At 35.5% G+C, this 7708-nt stretch overlaps 1 long non-coding RNA gene across 1 annotated transcript; it reads left to right on the forward strand.

The window, feature by feature from the left end:
* Nucleotides 1–265: 265 nt before the first annotated feature.
* LOC115895756 lies at nucleotides 266–2266 on the forward strand. The gene is made up of 3 exons (XR_004055874.1): nucleotides 266–380; nucleotides 477–549; nucleotides 2248–2266. It is a non-coding gene; the product is annotated as an uncharacterized LOC115895756 (long non-coding RNA).
* The last annotated feature ends 5442 nt before the right edge of the window (nucleotides 2267–7708 follow it).

A 7708-nucleotide genomic window follows, 5' to 3' on the forward strand; every position in this document is an offset into this window, starting at 1 on the left:
ACCAGCTTTGACATTGATTCCCATGTGTGTGAGTTGCTTTCTGATTTTAGATCACATTTGTCCTCATCATTCAGCATATCCACATTGATATTGACATGGTTTTATTTTAGTTTTAGACATACGACAAGTCATATCACATTTGAAATTGTCAGAGTATATTTCTTGAAGCCTGTATTCCTATTTTCTTCAGTGTATTTCCTTCACATTTAGTCCCAAGAAACAAAGTATAAAACATCAAAGCCTACACTATTACAGGCAGGAGGATACAGCCTGAAGCTAGCACAGGTTGAGTGTATGGATTATATTATCGTATTTACATATGATTGACTGTGTATCTCTTTTGCTTTTCAGTGTCTTCTGAGAAACAACCAGCCTGTAAGGTAACTAAACTATCATTTATATTTTGAACTATTATATTTATACAGTCTATTAAACATACTTTATGTATCGATAATTTTGTTTCAAATACCATTTAGGTTACAAGTGACCAGAAAGATTCTATTTTGAATATCGCCACAGAAATAAAGGATGGACAAAAATCTGGGACAGGTAATTTAGCAATACATGTTCGATGTCATGTTCACTCAAGATAGAAGAGAATGTCTCTTCCCCGAATAAATTAGTGGGGGGTGGCCCATTGAAGCTGCACGTTCCAATTCAGCACTTCTGAGATTGTGTACTTGCCATAAGTACTAGGGTGCTGCAGTTGCTGCTGACGCTTGGCCATGATCTGAGTAGCAAGATTATAGACTTGCCAATATTGAAATTGGGAAGAAGTACTATTGGAGAGCAGTTCAAGACATAACGGGCTGAGGGGACAACTTAATTTTGCTTTAATTCTACAGCATGTTTTCATCAAGAGGGAGATAAGAAAGAGATGAAGTAATAAATATTATAGGCATCAGACTGTATTGCAAAAAGCAGAGGGAAGAAGTGATTGTAATAACCCATGCACACTGTAGGAGGACAGCTAATGATACCACAGATGTAGCAATTATTTTCCTCAAGGAAGAGGGATTGTGAGGCAGGAAGAAGGAAAAAGATGTAATTTATGTAATTTTGGTGTTTCTGCTAAGGAAATCTTAGTGAACTCACTTCAGATGCATTTGGAATATTTGCATAAAAGAAGATTTGATTGTGGCTGCTCCAGAAACTATTGGAAGCAGGAAACAATGATAGAATTGGGAGAAACCACAATGACTCATTACTCCTCTTTGTTACTATTGGGCATCAGAGAATGTATTTTGTTGATTTCAGTGATAAAAAAGATAAACTTGACTATGAACACATTGGCTTCATTGTTCAAAAAGCTCACTTTTGAATAAAATGGCTATTAAAAGAAAATTCTTTGGAGATCATCATGATTCTCCAAACAAGACTACTTTGAAAGGATAAATAATGTTGAATTCATTAATTGACTCCTAAAATGGTCATTGTTAATGAATTTTGGAGTGATTTCTGAATTAAAAGCTTATTAATATCTAATGCTTGTAGCAGTTTTATTTTGGATATGTATGTCAAAATTGATAATTGATGATATTTTTTATTGAGATTTGTGTATTATACTTTGTTGCCAGGAGTAAATGAAGAAACTTTTGGAAGGCTAAACTAGAGAATACAAGAAATGTAGGCAAATTATTACACTACGTGGATCTGAGAAATAATGAATATTATCTAATAGGACTGACCAAACATATATAAAACCTGAACAAGTTAGGACATTTACAATGAAGAGACGTGAAGTGTACCTTCAAATGAAGTGTCACTATAATTGTGTACCTTCTCAGTTATCGATCAAGTTAAAGAGCATGATGAATGTTTGCAGTATAATGGTCTAAATCATTCTGATATCCTGCATTGAAAGACATGTGGGTGCATGTACCACCTGCTTTGACATTGATTCCCATGTGTGTGAATTGTTCTCTGATTTTAGATCACATTTGTCCTCATCACTCAGCATATCCACATTGATATTGACATGGTTCTATTTTAGTTTTAGACATGTGATAAGTCATATCATGTTTGAAATTGTCAGTGTATATTTCTTGAAGCCTGTATTCCTATTTTCTTCAGTGTATTTCTGTCATGTTCCAGTCCCCATACACAAAGTAGAAAATATCAAAGCCTACACTAATACAGGCAGGCAAGAGGAGACAACTTGATGCTAATATGCTATCCATGCATGAATGTATGGATAACATTATCATATGTACATATGAGTGATTGTGTATCCCTTTTGCTTTTCAGTGTCTTCTGAGAAACAACCGGCCTTGAAGGTAATGAAACTCTCATTTATATGTTGAACTATTAACTGTATAGTCTATGAAACCTACTTTATGTATTGATTATTGTGTTTCAAATCCCATTCAGGCTACAAGTGAAAAGAACGATTCTGTTTTGAATATAGCCACAGAAATAGAGGAGGGACCAACATCTGGGACAGGTAATTATGCAGAACACATCTAATGTCATGTTCAATCAAGATAGAAGAGAACTTCCCTTCCCAGAATAAATCAGTGGGGAGTTCATCTGAGCTGCACGTTCTGATTCAGCACGCCTGAGATTCTTCATTTGTAGTGAGTTCTCAGGTGACCCTGATGCTGCTGGTCCTTGGCCATGATCTGAGTAGTAAGATTATAGACTTCCCTACATTGAAATTGGGAAGAAGAACCATTGGAGAGCAATTCGACGCATACCAGGCTCAGGGAACAGCATAATTTTGCTTTAATTTTACAGCATGTTTCCATCAAGAGGAGAAGGAGAATGAGATGAAGTATTAGATATTATAGGCATCATATCGTATTCTTATAAACGGAGGGAAAACTGATCCTAATAACTCCATAAACACTGTAAAATGAGAACTAATGCAACCACTGACGTATCATATTCGCTTGGGGGTGAGGAGAGATGCCTGATAACTAGGAACTTACATACAATTACAAATGAAATTGAGATATATATCACTTCACGTCCCTTAGTGTAATGTGCCTTGATTGAATCAGCTGTGATATCATGTACTCCTGAATCCAAGTAAAAAATATTCAATGATTTTCTGGCACACAACCCATGTGGTGTAAATTAATTTGCCCTAAGTTTCTTGTATTCTCTAGCTTATTCCTGTCCGAACATTCTTTCATCCACTCATGGCAACAAGTATAACACATTGACCTCAATAAAAAGCATCATCAATATTAATTTTGACATACTTCTACTAAAATAAAAACTCCTACAGCCATTGGATATTAATAAGTGTTTACATTAGAATCACTCCAACATTCTGTGAAAATGACCCTTTTAAGAGTCAGTTGATGAAATTCACCATTAATTTTTGTTTCTAAATAGTCTTGTTAGGAGTATTCATACTATTCTCTAAAGAATTCATTAAATAGCTTATTTATCCAAGACTTTGCTCTTTGATCACAGAGGCCAATGTATTCATATTCAAGTTTCTCTAATTTTTATAACTAAATCAAACAAAACATGTAAGTCTGAGGCTATATAACAAAGAGGAGTAATTAGTCAATGTGGTTTATCCCATTTCTAGCAGTCTTTCATGCATCCTGTAGCTCCTGGGGCTGCCAAAATCAAATCTGCTTATGCAATATTCCAAAAACATCTGAGAGTGAGTTCACTCAGGTTTCCTCTGCAGGAAACCCAAAAATTACATAAAAACTCTTTCTTTTGCCACCTTCCTGCCTCACAATCTCTCCTCCTTAGGAAAAATAATTGCTAATCAGTTGCCTTGTTAGTTCTCGTTCTATAGTGTCTGTGAATTATTACATTCACTTTCTGTCTGTTTTTAGCAGGATGATGTGACTTATCTAAAATCTATACTTCATCTCTTTCTCCCTCCACCTTGGTGAAAACATGCGTACAATTAACACAAAATTATGCTCGTTCCCTGAGCCCCTTATGTCTTGACCTGCTCCAATGTTTTCTTCCCAATTTCAATGTGAGGAAGTCTATAATCTTACTGCGAGATCATGTCCAACACCGCAGCAATCAGCATCACCCGAGAACGTTACTACAATGAAGATCTCAGGCCTGCCTGAATCAGAGTGTGGCAGCATCAACGAGTTCCTCGCTGATTTATTTGGGGAAGAGAAGTTCTTTTCTGTCTTGAACTGAACATACGTTAAATGTGTTTTGCAATAGTACCTGTACCAGAGTGTTGCCATCCTTTATTTCTGTAGCGTATTCGAAACAGAATCTTCTTTGTCACTTGTCGCCCTAAATGGATTGTGAAACAAAATAATCAATAAATAAAGTATGTTTCAGAGACTATACATTTACCAGCTCAAAAGAAATGAGATTTAATCACTTCAAGGTTGTTTTTTTCTGAGAAGACATGAAAGCAAAAGGGATACATAATCCACTTATACGTAAATATAGATAAAGTTATACCATACATAATGCAGTGTTTATCAAGCTGTAATCTTCCCTGCCGTTATTATGTAGGCTTTGATGTTTTTCAACTTTTTGTCTAGGGACCGGAACACGATAGAAATACACTGAAAACAAAAAGGAAACACAGGCTTCACAAAAATATACCCTTACAGCTTCAAACATGGTAGATATAGTCATATGTCTAAAACTAAAATAAACCGTGTCAATATCAATGTGGATATGGCCGAGTGATGAGGATAAATGTGATCTAAAATCAGAGAGAAGCAACTCATACCTCTGAGAAACAATGTCAAAGCAGGTGGTACCTGAACCGCATGCCCTTCATGCAAGAAATCAAAAGGTTTGCACCACATTATAACTTACAAAACGTCATCATGCCTCTTTGACTTATCTGATAACTGAGAAGGTACACAATTACAATGACACTTCAGTTGAATGTACAACTTCACGTCTCTCACGGGAAGTGTGCTCATTGATCAACTTGGATATATGTTTGGTGAATCCTAGTAGATAAATTCATTATTTATCATACCCATATGGTGTAATAAATCTGCCTACATTTCTTGTATTCTCTTGTTTAGCCTTCAGAAAGTTTCTTATTCCACTAATGGCAAGAAGATATTAATTAGATAACCCCATCAAAAAGTACAAAAATTATACATATTTAAACAAAATGGAATTGCAGCAACGCATTAGATATTAATAAATTTTACATTTGTGATATGCAGTCAATGGTTCATTGAAAATAACCATTTTAGGATTCAAGTAATGCATTCAACATATTTCTGTCTCCTAAAGTTAGTCTGCTCTGGAACTATCACTTTAATATAAAGAATTGTCACTAAATAGCTTTTAACAAAAAAGTCAGCACTTTGGAAAAAAGTAATGTATTCATATTACATTTAACTCATTTGAGTAACTAATAAAAAATACCTCTGAGTCTGATAGTAAAAACAGGAATAATGAGAACAACTGTGGTTTATCCCAATTCTAGCACTCCTTCCTGATTCCAGTAGACGTTGGAGCAGCCAGAAGTCAGACTTCTGGACATGCAAATATTCCAAAAGCATCTGAAGTGAGTTTCGCTCAGGTTTCCTCAGCAGAAACCCCAAAATTACCGAAACTAACTCCGTCCTTTCCTCTCTTCTTGCCTTGACAATCCCTTTTTCTTGATGAAAATAAAATACTGACATCAGTGGTCACTTTGCTTCTCATTCTCCAGTGTTTATGGTTATTATGACAAACGTCTTCCCTCGGTTGTAGCAGAACCATCTGACATCTATAACTTCTATTACTTCTTCTTCTTTCTCCTTCCCCTCTCCACAGAAACATGCCCTGAAATCACAGCACATTTATGCGTCCCCCTGATCCTATTATGTCTTGGACTGTTTTCCAACGGTTCTTCTACATGATTTCAATGTAGGGAAGTCTATAAACCTTGTTACTAAGATCAGGCCAAGGAACAGCAGCATCAAAATCACCTGAGAACTTACTAGAATGACAATCTCAGGCGCGAATCAGAAAGTGCATTTTCAATGAGCCCCCTGCTGATTTATTCAGGGGTGGGACGTTCTCTTCTATCTTGAGTGCACATGAATTAAATGTGTATTGCCAAAATTAACCTGTTCCAGACTTCCGACCAACCATCATTCTTCTTGAATATTCAAAACAAGGAACTTTCTTTTAAATATAACCTAGTTGGAATGAGAAGCAAAATAGTCAATACATAATATATATCTCATAGACTATACAATTAGATTCAAAATATAAATGAGAGAGTGATAACTACCTTCCAGGCTGATTGTTTCTGAGGAGACACTGAAAAGCAAAAGAAATATAGAATCCATCATATGTAAATATGATAAGTTATCCACACATTCATGCAGTGTTAGCATCAAGCTGTACCTCCTGCCTGTACTAGCATCGGATTGATTGTTTCATAGTTTTGTGTCTTTGGGACAGGAACATGAGGAAATACACTGACGAAAATGGGAATACAGGCTTCAGAAAATATACAGTCTCAAATTACAAAGAGATATATGAGGATTGTGTATACTGAAATAAAAAGTGGTTGACATCAACGTGAATATCCCGAATGATGAAAAGAAACGTGATCTAAAATCAGAGGAGCAACTCTTACACCAGGAATCAATGTCAAAGAAGGTAGTAAAATGCTACTGCCATGTTTCTCATGCAAGACACCAGAAGGATTTATACCATTATACTATAATATTCATCATGATCTTTAACTCTGCCTGATATTTGAGCAGGTACACAATGGCAATGACACTTCTGTAGAATTGTACACTTCACAAGTCCCATTGAAGTGTCCCAGCTCATCAGTTTGGATACAGGTTTGGATAATCCTAGTTATAATATATATTCTTTATTCTCAAACCCATGTTTGTGTAATAATGTGGCCTACATTTTTGTGTCCTCTAGTTTAAGCCTACAGAAAGGTTCTTCATCCACCCGCATGGCAACAAAGTATAATTATAAAACTTATCAAAAAGTATATAAAGATCAAATTGACATACTTATTCAAAATAAAGTTGCTACAAATTACATATGAATAACCTTTTACATTTGGAAATCACTCCAATATTTTTTATTTCATTGAAAATAACAATTTTAAAAGTCAATTAATGAATTCAAAATTATTTTTGTTTCTAAATAGTCTGGTTTGAAGTATCATTTATTCTCCAAAGCATTTTTATTAAATTGCTATTTTATCCAAACCCACCCCTTGAAAAACAAAGCCAATATATGCATATTCCATTTTTGTCTCATTGAAAACTAATATCAACAAAACACATATCTTTTGATGCCTAACAGTAACAAAGAGGAGTAACGAGTCAGTGTGGTTTATCCCAATTCTAGCATTGTTTCCTGTTTCCAGTAGTTCCTGGTGCTGCCAAAATCAAATCTTCTTTATGCAGATCTTCCAAATGCATCTCAAATGAGTTCACTCAGGTTTCCTCAGCAGAAACCCCAAAATTACAAAAATAACTTCTTCTTTTCCCTCCTTTCTGCCTCACAATCCCTCTTCCTTGGGAAAACTAATTACTACATCATTGGTCGTGTTAGCTCTCGTTCTACAGTGTCTACCCGTTATTATGATCACTTTTCCAACTGTTTTCACAGTAGGATGTGACATCTGTAAAATCTACACTTCATCTCTTTCTCCTTCCACCCTTAGTGAAAACATGCTGTAGAATTAAAGCAAAATTATGCTGTCCCCTGAGCCCCTTATGTCTTGACCTGCTCTCCATGTTTCTTCTTCCCAATTTCAACATGGGGA

This window comes from Rhinopithecus roxellana, unplaced genomic scaffold (genome assembly GCF_007565055.1).
Source record: "Rhinopithecus roxellana isolate Shanxi Qingling unplaced genomic scaffold, ASM756505v1 contig224, whole genome shotgun sequence".
NCBI classification, from domain to species: domain Eukaryota; kingdom Metazoa; phylum Chordata; class Mammalia; order Primates; family Cercopithecidae; genus Rhinopithecus; species Rhinopithecus roxellana.